This window comes from Gadus macrocephalus, chromosome 3, assembly GCF_031168955.1.
Source record: "Gadus macrocephalus chromosome 3, ASM3116895v1".
NCBI classification, from domain to species: Eukaryota; Metazoa; Chordata; class Actinopteri; order Gadiformes; family Gadidae; genus Gadus; species Gadus macrocephalus.
This window is the reverse complement of record NC_082384.1, coordinates 10188457-10200873: the sequence shown is the minus strand read 5'-3', so window position 1 is coordinate 10200873 and position 12417 is coordinate 10188457.

Sequence of the window (12417 nt, the reverse complement as noted above, 5' to 3'; positions counted from 1 at the left end):
AAGCCAATGTAACGATTTAAGAATTGGTGTAATATGTTCAATTTTTTTGGTCTTTGTTAGAACTCTAGCAGCAGCATTCTGAACAAGCTGAAGTTTCCTCAGAGTTTATTTTTGGGAGACCTGTAAGGAGACCATTGCAGTAACCAAGCTTCCTAGTCATAAAGACATGTGCAAGTTGTTGTTAGTCTTCGGTGGACATGAGCCCTTTAAGTCTTGCTACATTTGTAAGGTGAAATAATACAGATTTGGTAACTGATTTGATGTGACTGTCGAAATGTAAATATGAATCCATGATAACCCCTAGATTTCTGGCTTTGATTGAGGTTTTCAGGGACAGAGAGTAAAGGTGGGTTACTTTAAGCCTTTCCGTTGTAGCACCAAATACAATTATCTCGGTTTTGTCCTCATTTAGTTGAAGGAAATTTCGGCACATCCAGTCTTTCACATGCTCAATGCACTGGCACAGCAGATCTATGGGCCGATAGTAATTTGGTGATAGCGATACATATCATGTCATCAGCATAGCAATGATTGTCAATATTGTTGTTTTGCATGATTTGCCCTAGTGGGAACATGTAGATGTTGAATAAAGAGGGTCCTAAGATCGAACCTTGTGGGACTCCACATGTCACATTGGTTGATTCTGATAAAAAGTCGCCAATGGAAACAAAGTAGTTCCTATTTTGTAGGGAGGACCTGAACCAATTTAAGACTGTGCCTGAAAGACCCACCCAGTTTTCTGACCTGTCCAGAAAACTGGACAGATCATTAGCATTAGTATTGAGGTTATGCCGGAGTCTGTGTTAAAACGGATGTTGTTTACAACTTTTATAAGGGCGGTCTCGTGCTGTGCAGGGGTCTAAATCCTGATTGGAAGGTGTGATAGCAACCAGTTGATGCCAGGAAGTGATTAAGTTGCTGGAGGACAACTTTCTCAATGATTTTACTTATGAAGGGTAGATTTGATATTGCTCTGTAGTTGTTAATAATAGAGGCATCTAGGGTCCGCTTTTTAAAAAGGGGTTTAATAACTGCAGTTTTCAAGGCTTTTGGGAAATGTCCTGACTGGAGAGAGTTGTTAACTATTTGCAATATGTCTATTGCTAGGCAGTTAAAAACATTCTTAAAGAGGTTGGTAGGTAAAGTATCAAGGCAACAGGTGGATGGCTTTAGTTGTGTCACTGTTTCAACAAGAGTTTTAGAGTCTCTAACATTAAAGCATGTCATAATTGCCACGTTACTTTTGCCTGAACAGGGTGGTAGTCTAACATTTTTGTTTGAAGTGGCGATATTGATGTCTGATGCCTTGAATTTTATCGGCATAAAAAGCTGCAAACTCATTGCATTTCTGCGTGGAATGGAGATCAGGTGGAATTTGTGTTGGGGCTTGGTCAGTCTGTCAACAGTTGCAAATAGGGTTTTTGCATTATTAGTATTGGTTTTAATGAAATTGGAGAAAAAATATTTCTCTAGCACTTTTTAAGTCTTAATTGTAGGCACTGAGGCTCTCTTTATAGATATCATGGTGAATGTGAAGTTTTGTTTTACACCAGATGTGTTCAACCTTCTGTCACGGTTAGCGGGTGGCAGGCAGGCAGGTAGGACCCAATCGCAGGCAGTTCAGGTAAAAGGATAATTTATTAACTCAAAAGGCAAGGAACACGGGTGACGCGGGTAACACAGGGAACACCGGGAACACAGGTAACACACAGGACACAACTCACCACAAACTAAAATGATCCGACAAGGAACAAAGGAAAGACAAGGGCTTAAATACCAAACACACACAGGGCACGCAACGAGTAACAGCTGAAACACATTATGGGAGGGAGCAGTAATCACACTGGAGGGAAACCTGACATGGGGAGAAACAAGACCGATACCAAAGTAAAACAGGTAACACACCAAAACAAGACAAGGAAACCGACAGACCATGACACCTTCCTGCATTCTTTTTTTCAGTGCTGTTACAGAAGCAGCTTTTCTCCAGGGTGCCTTTTGCTTGTCAGAAATCGTTTTAACCTTATAAGGACATCTATGACTTTCAAATTTTTCAAATTGAAGTTTTCTACAAGATCATCAGCAGAACATTGGTTGAGAGGTGGTTCATTGATATACCGTTTTTTGATAGTATTTGATTTTTTTTGTCTCTATGTCGGAAATAAAAGATATATTAAAGAAAACACAAAAGTGGTCACAAAGTGAAGGATCAGTCACTGAGAGATCAGAAACATTGAGGCCCTTTGTGATAAACAGGTCTAGAGTGTGCCCCTTACAATGAGTAGCCTCTTTCCCATGTTGAGACAGTTCAAATGTGTCAAAAATGGTGAAAAGGTTCTCTGTACACTTGTCATTCAAATCATCAGTATGAGAATTGAAGACACCAGTTCTAACTAGACAGCCAAAGTTTGTGGAGATGCTAGGCAATAATTCGGTAAAGTCATTGAAGAAATTTGCAGAGTATGCGGGTGGCCTGTAAATAATTAATAGGAGAACTATGGGGGAGCATTTCAATACAGCACAAATGTATTTGAATGATGGAACATCACCAAATAACATCTGTTTCCCCTGAAATACATTTTTAGATATAGCAGCAACCCCTCCACCTCTTTTTCCAGATCTACATGCATCCAAAAAGTTATAGTTGGGTGGAGCTGTCTCTATCAGAACGGTTGCACTGTTATTTTGTTCCAGCCATGTTTCAGTTAAAAACATAAAATCTAGTTTAGAAGTGGTAATAAAATCATTAACCAAAAATGATTTGTTATAAAGAGACCTAACATTAAGTAGACCCATCCTGATGGTGTTGTTGATATGCTTTAAAGTTGTTTTTGGTTTGGAGGCAATAGGTATGAGATTTGTGATGTTAGCAGTGTGTCTAAGTTTACCTTTGTTTACTCTCTTAGTGGTTACAGCAGGAATGCAAAAGTTGACATATTTTGACGCAGGCAACCTTGGTTTCAGCAGATTATGCGAAACTTCCTTTATACTGTGTCTACGGCTGAACCCTTTTTTGTCTCAGTAATACTCAGGACTACTACCAGTACGGAGGGGGGGGGCTGGGGCTCCCTCCGCTTGGGCGTTATCAGCCTGTGGCCATGACGTGGCGATGCTATCATTGATACAGATGCAAGTTTGATGCCAACATATTCCAGTTTCATAAATTCTGCTGGAAAATCGCAAAGGGAGGAGACAGTGGAGCTGGAGTTGTTGTTGTGGCTATGGGAAAGATGAGGCTGGAGGTCATCGTTGATAGGGGAGTGCAGAGGAGGGGGGTGGCCGTTCCTCGCCAAGCCAGCATCAGCGATGGGGGAAGGCACGGTGTCTATGGCGTCGGGCGGGCTGTTGTCTCTCTTCAAGGCCTGTGTTCTGTCTGCTATCTGTGTGTCAGATAGTTGCCGAGTAGATGTGTTGGGAGACTGTAGTCTCCCTTCTTCTCAACCTGTGCACTGACTGTGGCCTGTGTGTCAGACCATGGCAGGGTAGATGTGTGGGAGAAAAAGAAAAGAAGATAGTCCCTTAACAGTTTTGAGCCTTACCTGTTTGGGTGTAGGCCATCTGCTCTGAAAAGATATTTCCGCCCCGAAAACAAGTTGAAATTGTCAATAAAGCCCCTTCCTCATTCATTGCAAACTCTGGAAAGCCATGTATTCAGTGCAAGTAGACAACTGAATCTGTTTATTCCCCTGTCAACTGCTGGAATGGGTCCACTGATGAATGACTTAATGTGTATTTTGTCCAGTGTGTCCAATAGATCAGTGTAATCTCTCTTCAGAAGTTCTGACTGTTCTCTTCAAATATCATTAAGTCCTGCATGCACAATAACCTGTGAGATTTGGAGGTTTTCCAATATAATTGTGGCTAGTTTCTGGTTGATATCACTAACCATCACATCTGGGAAGTAGCATGTTTTGTGATTTTTCAGTTTGAAATACAAAAAAATATAAGCTTGCTTGCCTTGCAGTAATCATCCTAGCTGACATGCAGATATTATATATATAATGTATGCATCCTTATATAGTTTAAAGTGCCTTATGTGTTGTGAAATTAGTCGGATACGCCTTTGTTGAAACTTTATATGTTAAGCCTACAAAAAAACAACTAAAACCTTAGAGGAAGCTAACTTAAAGCTACATTTTATGCTTGAAAAGTTAATATATGTGACTGTTGGATTTTATTAAAGTGTTTTCAATTCAGGAATATGCCATTTAGTTAATAATGGTGGTTGCTGGGAGCAAACATGACAGAGGTGTCTTCTGCTAGTTAATTATATAAAATAGGCAGAATTATAAAAGGTTAATTTTAGAGCCCAGTTTGAGGCCTCCTCTTCACTCTGCCCCTGCCTAGTCAACATAACAAAACTAATTTCAACAAGACTCTGAACTCAATGTCCACCTTCACCAGATCTCTCCTCCCAGCTGACTGACAAGGCTTATTTCCGCTCTTAGCGTTGAAGGGTCCGGGTGTGACCAAGCCCACGTGCCCTCTGGTCACAGACAGTTTCTCCATTGTGGCCAACCTTTTACCCTTGCTGACGGCAAACTTCAATCATCTGGACTCATCTGGAAAAATTGTAAAGATTTTATCATGTTCTCGGTTTAATTCATATTCCTGACCTGCCCTTTCTGCTGTGACCCCTGAACTTCCTGTCTGCGGTAAAACAAGTAGGTCTAGTAGATGAGCTAAATGGTGGATCTGATATTTTCTTTTTCTCCTTGCCTGTACAATGTTTTTGTTTAAAGCTGGGAAGAAGACAGGTTTTCGGATTGTGCCGGTGTTTTATTTTCTGAGTCGTTTTTGTGTGTTTCTGTGTGTGTTCGGCTCAGCGGAGATCTAACAGCGTGTGAGATGCGGAGATTTCAGTACGAAGTCAGAAGAAAGGAGATGGTTTGGCAGCATTTGTTGAAGGGAGCATGTGTAGGGATGTGACGCGACACAGATTATTATAGTGCTTTCAGTTGAGTAGATGGATTGATGCAGAAATGTATTTGACTTTGTGGTCCTGATCTATTTTTGTGTGAAGTTTCATCATCAACCTCAATCAGCAGAGCCGGAGTTGGACTTTAGCAGAACTACCCAAGGACTTGGTTCTGACAGTATTAATCATGATGAGTGTGTGTTGACAATGCAGCGATTATCATCAAAGTCCTTCTCAAATAGACATCTTCTCAGATAGGTCAAAGCATTTGATCTTTTGATCTTCATAATGGATGCAGACACAGAGCGACTCTAACTAATTAAAGCACCTTTCAACTGTCAACAAAAACATGAAACAGACAAACAAAATTAAATCCTCTCCAATCCTCTCTGACAACTTCCTAGCATATTCCAGACACGCTTTCAACTCCCCTGTTGCTTTCCTCTGCCAAACCACACACTCCAATCTCACAAACACAAACACCTGCAATATAAATGATTTCACAAGAATCTTAAACCACTCAGCTTAATATCAAATACCCCAGATTAACAACGTTCCCCAACACTCCTCCCGCACGAATTCATGCACAACGATAACAGATGAGATCCACAAATAAATGGCATTCACACACAGTCTATGATTACTGATTTGCAAGTGCTGCCCAAAAAATCAGAAAGTGATGATTTTCACAATGGGATGTTGAGTGCTGGGAACAGGGTAGGTAAAGCTGCAAGCTTAATTTGTGCAACACAATAAAAAAATAAAAAGAGGATTTATTGTTGGTTATATAATCCCACAGTGGTAGTTTCTCAGATGGTTAACTGGTTCAGCTCTATAGGCTTCGTCTACTGCCTGACTGGTCACTGTATGTCGCTGTAGCGGATGAGCGCAGGAAATTAATTTCTTCCTGGTGTCCCTGGTGAGATCCGGGGATTGCTGGAGACAATGGGTTCACATCGACAGTTTGCGTTGTTCTTGGCAGAAGGTATGGCTGAGCCAATAAGATTTGAGCCTACTATGAAAATTATATATAATTTGGTGTTGACCCACAAATTGTCTACTATAGTCTTAGTCCGTATTATATCGTTCATATAGTTGCAGTTTATAAATAAAATCAGACCACCATTGTGAAGTAAATACAGAGATGTATATATTTACTTAACTTATCTATCTTTCTCTACTGTGAGGGAGAAAATCTAAGATGAGGTATCTTTGCTTCAGTTTGCGATTCTGTGAATGGTTCAATCAAATAACACCAGTGGTCTTCCTTTGTGGCACACTGACTTGACAACAGCTACTAAAAGCAACAACAATATAATCTTCCTGTTCAAAACAGGAAAGGATAAAAACAACGGAAGCAGAAGAAGAAAGCAGCCACAGAATAACAGACCTCCAGTGGGCCTTATCACTATGGCAGCCATCTTGGTTGTAAAACCTTAGCAGGGAGAGGGATTCCACATTCGGTTCCCTCCCACCCAGCTAGCATGGGGTGAAAATACATGGAGATCAAACAACACATTCAACAAAGAAGATGTGATTCGCTTGGGAGATCATAAGAAACAGACAATATCTATGACCAGTGGGCTCACCACCGGATGTTTGGCCCCAGCCATCCTACCAAACGCACGTAGAAGATACGAGCATTAAGCTAAGCCACCCAGCTGGTGTTTAGAAATAAGATGGCCGCCAGCTGAACAAGGTCCATTTCCCCGGACCGCAGCAGTGATCATTAGCCCAACAAAGCGACTGACTGCTTGTCGCTGACTGCTCGCCTGGCTACTCCATTCATCAGTTTCCCACCCTGCCCTCATCTTCTCCTTGTTTGTTTTTGCTTCCCCAAGCAGAGGTCCTGATACGAGGCTGACAGAAAATGCAGTTCCCGGGGAAAAGATGGAGAAACCAACTGGCCACCAGACCTACAGACCATGTTATCAGCGTGTGCTGCTGGGAGAGAAGAGAAGGTAGTTGGTCACCACAGGGAGTGTGCATGTGTGTGTGTGTGTGTGTGTGTGTGTGTGTGTGTGTGTGTGTGTGTGTGTGTGTGTGTGTGCGTGTGTGCGTGCGTGCGTGCGTGCGTGCGTGCGTGCGTGCGTGCGTGCGTGCGTGCGTGCGTGCGTGCGTGCGTGCGTGCGTGCGTGCGTGCGTGCGTCTGTGTGTTTGTTGCAGGCGGAGGGGGGTCGGGGGGACTATAAAGGACATGACATGGGGATTTATTTACTCGACCTTCATGTTGATATGAGAAGGGTGCAGTGGTTGGCGGACTTCCAGCGTGGCATTGGATTAATCCAGCTGCGTTGTGTCTCTTCAAAGGGGAGGTGTGGGTGTAGGATCAGTGGCACATTGTTGTTATTGTTCGGGTTATTGTCGGGGTTGGGGCTGGTGATGGCTGTGGTGGGAATGTTTTTTTTGTTGGTGATGATGGTGTCGGTTACTGTGGTAGAGATGGTGGTTTATGGTGGTGGTGGTTATGTCGGTGGAAGTGGTAATGTTTGTGGTGAGGCTGCTGGTTTAGGTGGTAATTGTGTTAGGTGGTGTTAGGTGGAGATTGCAGGTAGGATAGTGTGGATACTTTAGCATTCCAAGGGTGTAGGAACTGATTACGTCCCTACCAATCGGTGTTGTCACAGGGTGCCATTAAGTAGGTAATGCCCTGTTTACACCTACCCGATATGGGCCCCGATGGTGCCCGATGGCTAAATCAGCAGCTATCGTTATAACATCGGCAAATAGCGTGGTTGCATCGGGAAACACCGTTACTCTTCCCGGGAACATTGTTAGACAACGGGAAGAAACGGGAAGAAATGCTCAATGATCGGGCAACAACGGGCAACATCGGCAAAGAACGAACATGTTTGTTAATTTTGGGTCTATCGGGGTAGAATCGGTTACCAGGTGTTGCTATGGGCTAATCGGCTATAATCGGGAATAGAACGGGAGTATAACGTAAGACATCGCAAATCGTTCGGGAATTTTCCTGGGCACATCGGCTATATTCGTTAATCTTCCGCGCTTTATCGTCTTTATATCGGCAACCTCAACACACGAAAGACCCTCGAGAACCCTAGACAAATAACGATTGTGAGTGACCAGATTGTGTTAAGGAAGACCCTCAATCTGCCACTTGGGTATAAATAGGGGGTGATGGATGGATGTCCTACTTTTATAATTACAGGGTACTTCGCCCATTTAGAACCGGCGTTCTATTATTATAAAATCGCTATTGTAATATAAATAAATATATAAATAAATATCAGTCTAAACCAGTCTGCCTTCAGTCTAAACCAGAAGTTTGCCTTCTCCCGAAATGATGCCAAATGACGTCAAATGACGCCAAACGCACTTCGGGTGTCTTCCCTGGCATACATCGTTATGTTATCGTTATAACATCGGGTATGTGTAAATGCTACCCCGATAAATTGACCCGATCATACATTTTTAGCCCGATGTCACCCGAATCACCCCGACTTCCACATCGGTGGTCCATCGGCCATTAGCGGCCATTAGCGGGATGGTGTAAACGGGGCATAAGTGTCTAAAAATGACACAGGTAAGCTTCATTAGGTACAGAAGGAACACTGAGGAAAGAGTTCATGCAGGACTAATGCCAAGACTTTTGCTAATACTAATATTAATACTACGACGTATTCAGGAAAGGCTTTCTATTTCACAAGGTAGCTCGGCACAGGAGCTCTCCCTTCTCTAAACACAAGCCATAAATCCCTTTATAATTAAACGACAATATATAAAACCCCAGTGTTTCTGATAAAACCTAGCAATATTCTTACGGGTACACTTCAATAATTGTCCACAATAAACTTAGCTGTCTTCATGCCAGGGAAACTTTACAGTCTGTGTGGAGGCAACATCCGGGCTGTGATTATTTTATACCCTGTACTTCATTTTATATCCTGTACAGCTGCATTTTGAGGTTGTATTTATTTTATTGCACCAACATTCCAGAACACGTTCCTCGTGTGTCCAGGTTTACGGGCCAATCAAACCCATTCGGTTTCTGATGGCCCGGGAGGACTTTTTGTGTTTATTCATTGCTACACTAAGGCTGGGACTGTTACCACCCTAAATCTTATTCTGCCCCACTTCTGGGCTGCTCCTGATCAATTATTCTGGAGATGTCTCACAAACTAGACTTTATATAAATGGATCCTCGTCTTTTTCATGAATCCCCTTCTTTCCTAGATATATTCTTTCTATTGCATATTGAACATCGCAACTAAGTTCAAAGTGTAATTTGCGTTTATCAGCAACACCATATTGCGTGAATTGCCGTGAGATACAATGATAGTGATATTTAATTGTGCATCGCGTGGCTCATAGTAAATAAACGAACCATGTTAGACCAAGTATTGATATTTGGGGAACAAGCCAAAGAAGTTAGTTTTGTTTTCTGGTTGCGAGGATGTTGCTTTGTATAGACCACTGGTGGGCAGCCAATTCCATAGTTGTCTCTATTCTTCAGCTGGATCCAAACGCCATTATTTAGCTTTCCCAATCCACAGCTGCTGAAGCCTAATCTAGGAGATTAGAACACCGCTGGATAGCAACACTGACATAAGGTGCTAATATTCTACTTCTGCTGAGTCACTGAGCCAGCCGCTTTTATCCACCGCGACTCGTACCAACACCAACATTAACATTAGCTCAGATACAGGTCATTAAGGAGCAGGTGGGGGGTAAGGGCATCTTGACTAAGGATGCCTACAGGTTAACTGTGGAAATTGTGGGCTCGAACCTAGTACCTTTCGGCTGGGAGTCCACCTCCCTAGCCAGCACTACACTAACCTAGGCCCCATTTCCCGAAAGGATCGTTAGCCTAAGTGGTATGTGAAGTTCATCGTACAAGCATTGTACAGTTTTCACACCGTTTCCCGAAAGCATCGTTGCGTAACAAACGTTGTGAAAACACTCGTAGCTAATGAGGGCTCCAGGGGGACTCGTAGGATGCTAAGAGCATTGTTACTATAGCCTCAGTGGAGTCACCAGAAAAGAAATACCAATACCACGGAATTTGGCGCAATTTCGCAATACCCCAAAAACAATGGTTATCGCCGATATATTACTTTTTGACTACTGTTAGATTTAATCAGCAAAGACAGAGACATGTTAGAAGTCAACAACAACATCATTGATTGCAGCAATTTAAAAATACATAAATACAACACCGAAATGTACCAATCAAACCCCACGTCACAGGCAACCCTATCACAAGGCATTCAACAATCTTGGTAAAATGTCCTCATATTGATCAATGACAGAAGATATACTTTAAATGAATAATGTTGAGACCAGCGGGAGTCTGAGAATTTCTGCAGGTGTTTTTTGTTGAGATTGTTTGCCATAAAGCACTATAGGCGCTTCGGTGAGGCTGTGATGAAGTTCACTATTTATTGGACCGTGTCTAAACAGTGACAAATATCCCAGACCTTGGTGGAGTGCAAAATCGCCAGTGTGGTGTCTGCAGTCAAGGTAGACTGCTGCGGGAAACTGTGCGATGCGTGCCTGAACGCCGCGCGCTTTCCCGCTTTCGTTACCCACACCGTCATTGCCCTGCCAAACAATACGGGCAGAATCTCAAGCTCTCCTAATCGGGTCAGCAGTAGCCTTATCAATGCCTCTGCGTTTGAATGATAATGAATGAATTGAACGCTGCATTTTTAATCTTTGCACCAAATTTTTGTAGTACGCACCAATCAATGAAACATTGTGTGGAATCAGAGAAAGTCTGCTCTCTTTGCTGCGCAAAGCATGTTTGCAGCCACAAAATAAAGTTTCATGTAACAACATTCTTGCGTCTCCCCCTCCTACAGAGCCCATTTCAGCACCCTGTCAGTGGACAGTTACAAGCCTACGAACGTTTTTAGAGCAGTGCACGTGAGGAATAAGAGGAGTTTTGGGAAACGCTTGAAAGAAATATACGAAGGTCCGCAAGATACGAGCATAGATCCATCGTAATCGGGAAACGGGGCCCTGCACCAGTCCCGGGAGAGGGAGGGCAGAGTGTCTACACACTCAGCAGGGGGCGCCTGTGTTGGGTTTAGTTATTTTCCGTGCTATGAAGACCGCCATACACCACCGGCCAGTTCTTCCTCCCACGCGTTCTCAGATGGAGGAGATGTGGATCCGGGATGAGAGGGACTGGGGTGGGGGGGGGGGGACTCTTTATCTACGCCCAAGCCTGCTTGGTCAGCGTGAGACATGTGTTCTGTGAGACGTCACATGGGGCCTGAGGAGATACAGAAAATACATTGGGCCCTATCTTAAATCCAGCGCAATTTACTTTCTCCACTGACGCACGTGTCGTTGCTAGTTTGCAACTGGCGCAGAGCGTTCTTTTCCCTCCACCGCCACGCGTCGGAAAATTAGGGAATGACCTTGCGCCCCAAGGGGCGGTTCGGCGAAGGGAGGAGGCGTGTTCTGGCGCAAACGTTCCCTGGTGCTATTTTGCAGTTTCAGAAAACAATTCCGCCACAAACCAGGAAATACCTGGTTTAAAGTCAGTGGCGCATTGTTCAGATGCTATTTTGAGGGCGCATGCATAATGTTGCTTGTGTACCTCGCGCATATACTTCGCTTCTCTCATCTACCTAGCCACACATTCTTGGTAAATTATTTGGGAAAGACCAGCTGACACAGCGGTAATAAGAATTAGGCTACTTTTAAATCAATGCATCTGCAAACATGTACAGCAAACGCATATTTTCTTGACGTGTTAAAGTGTTAAAAGCCCATAACTTTTAGGATTGATGAGTATTTGATCATGAGAAAACATTGTTTTACCGCGAGTGAGTGTTACAAAGAATGAATGAATGCGGGTGCGCGTAAAAGAATTAATGAATGCAGGCGCGCATGTGTGCATCCATCTGTTTAAACACACGCAAACTAAACACGTAACGCATAATACAGTCCATGGCAATGTATATTAACGGGGGAACACATGCATATAAGGAACACAAGTCGATAACGATAATAGATACAATACTGGTAAGAAACAATGTCAGTTAATGTATTGGGTATATTATTATATAGAACCACAGTTACCGCATGTGTGTTTTTGTGTGTCTTTGCCAAAATTTATTTGAGGACTCAGTATTTCTGAAGTTGTGGACGAAACGCCATTCCATGTGTGAATTAGGACATATTATTTGGCCGGTAAAATTGCAAGATCGCCACAGAACCGCAGACAAAGCTACTTGTGTTTTGCGCTTCTCACTTGCGTTTCAGACCGTTAAAATAGGGCCCATTGTGTTGACGACATGGGTGTGTTTGTGTAGGTTTGTTGGATGGGTGTGTGATCAGCATGCGTGTGTGTGTTTGTGTTGTATTTATATGTGTTTGTTTTCCTTCTCACGTTTATGTATCAATATATATATATATACATATATATATGTGTGTGTGTGTGTGTGTGTGTGTGTGTGTTTATGTGTGTTTGTTAATGTTCATTTATAAATATGTGTGTGCGGTTTGTGTACATATAAAAATGT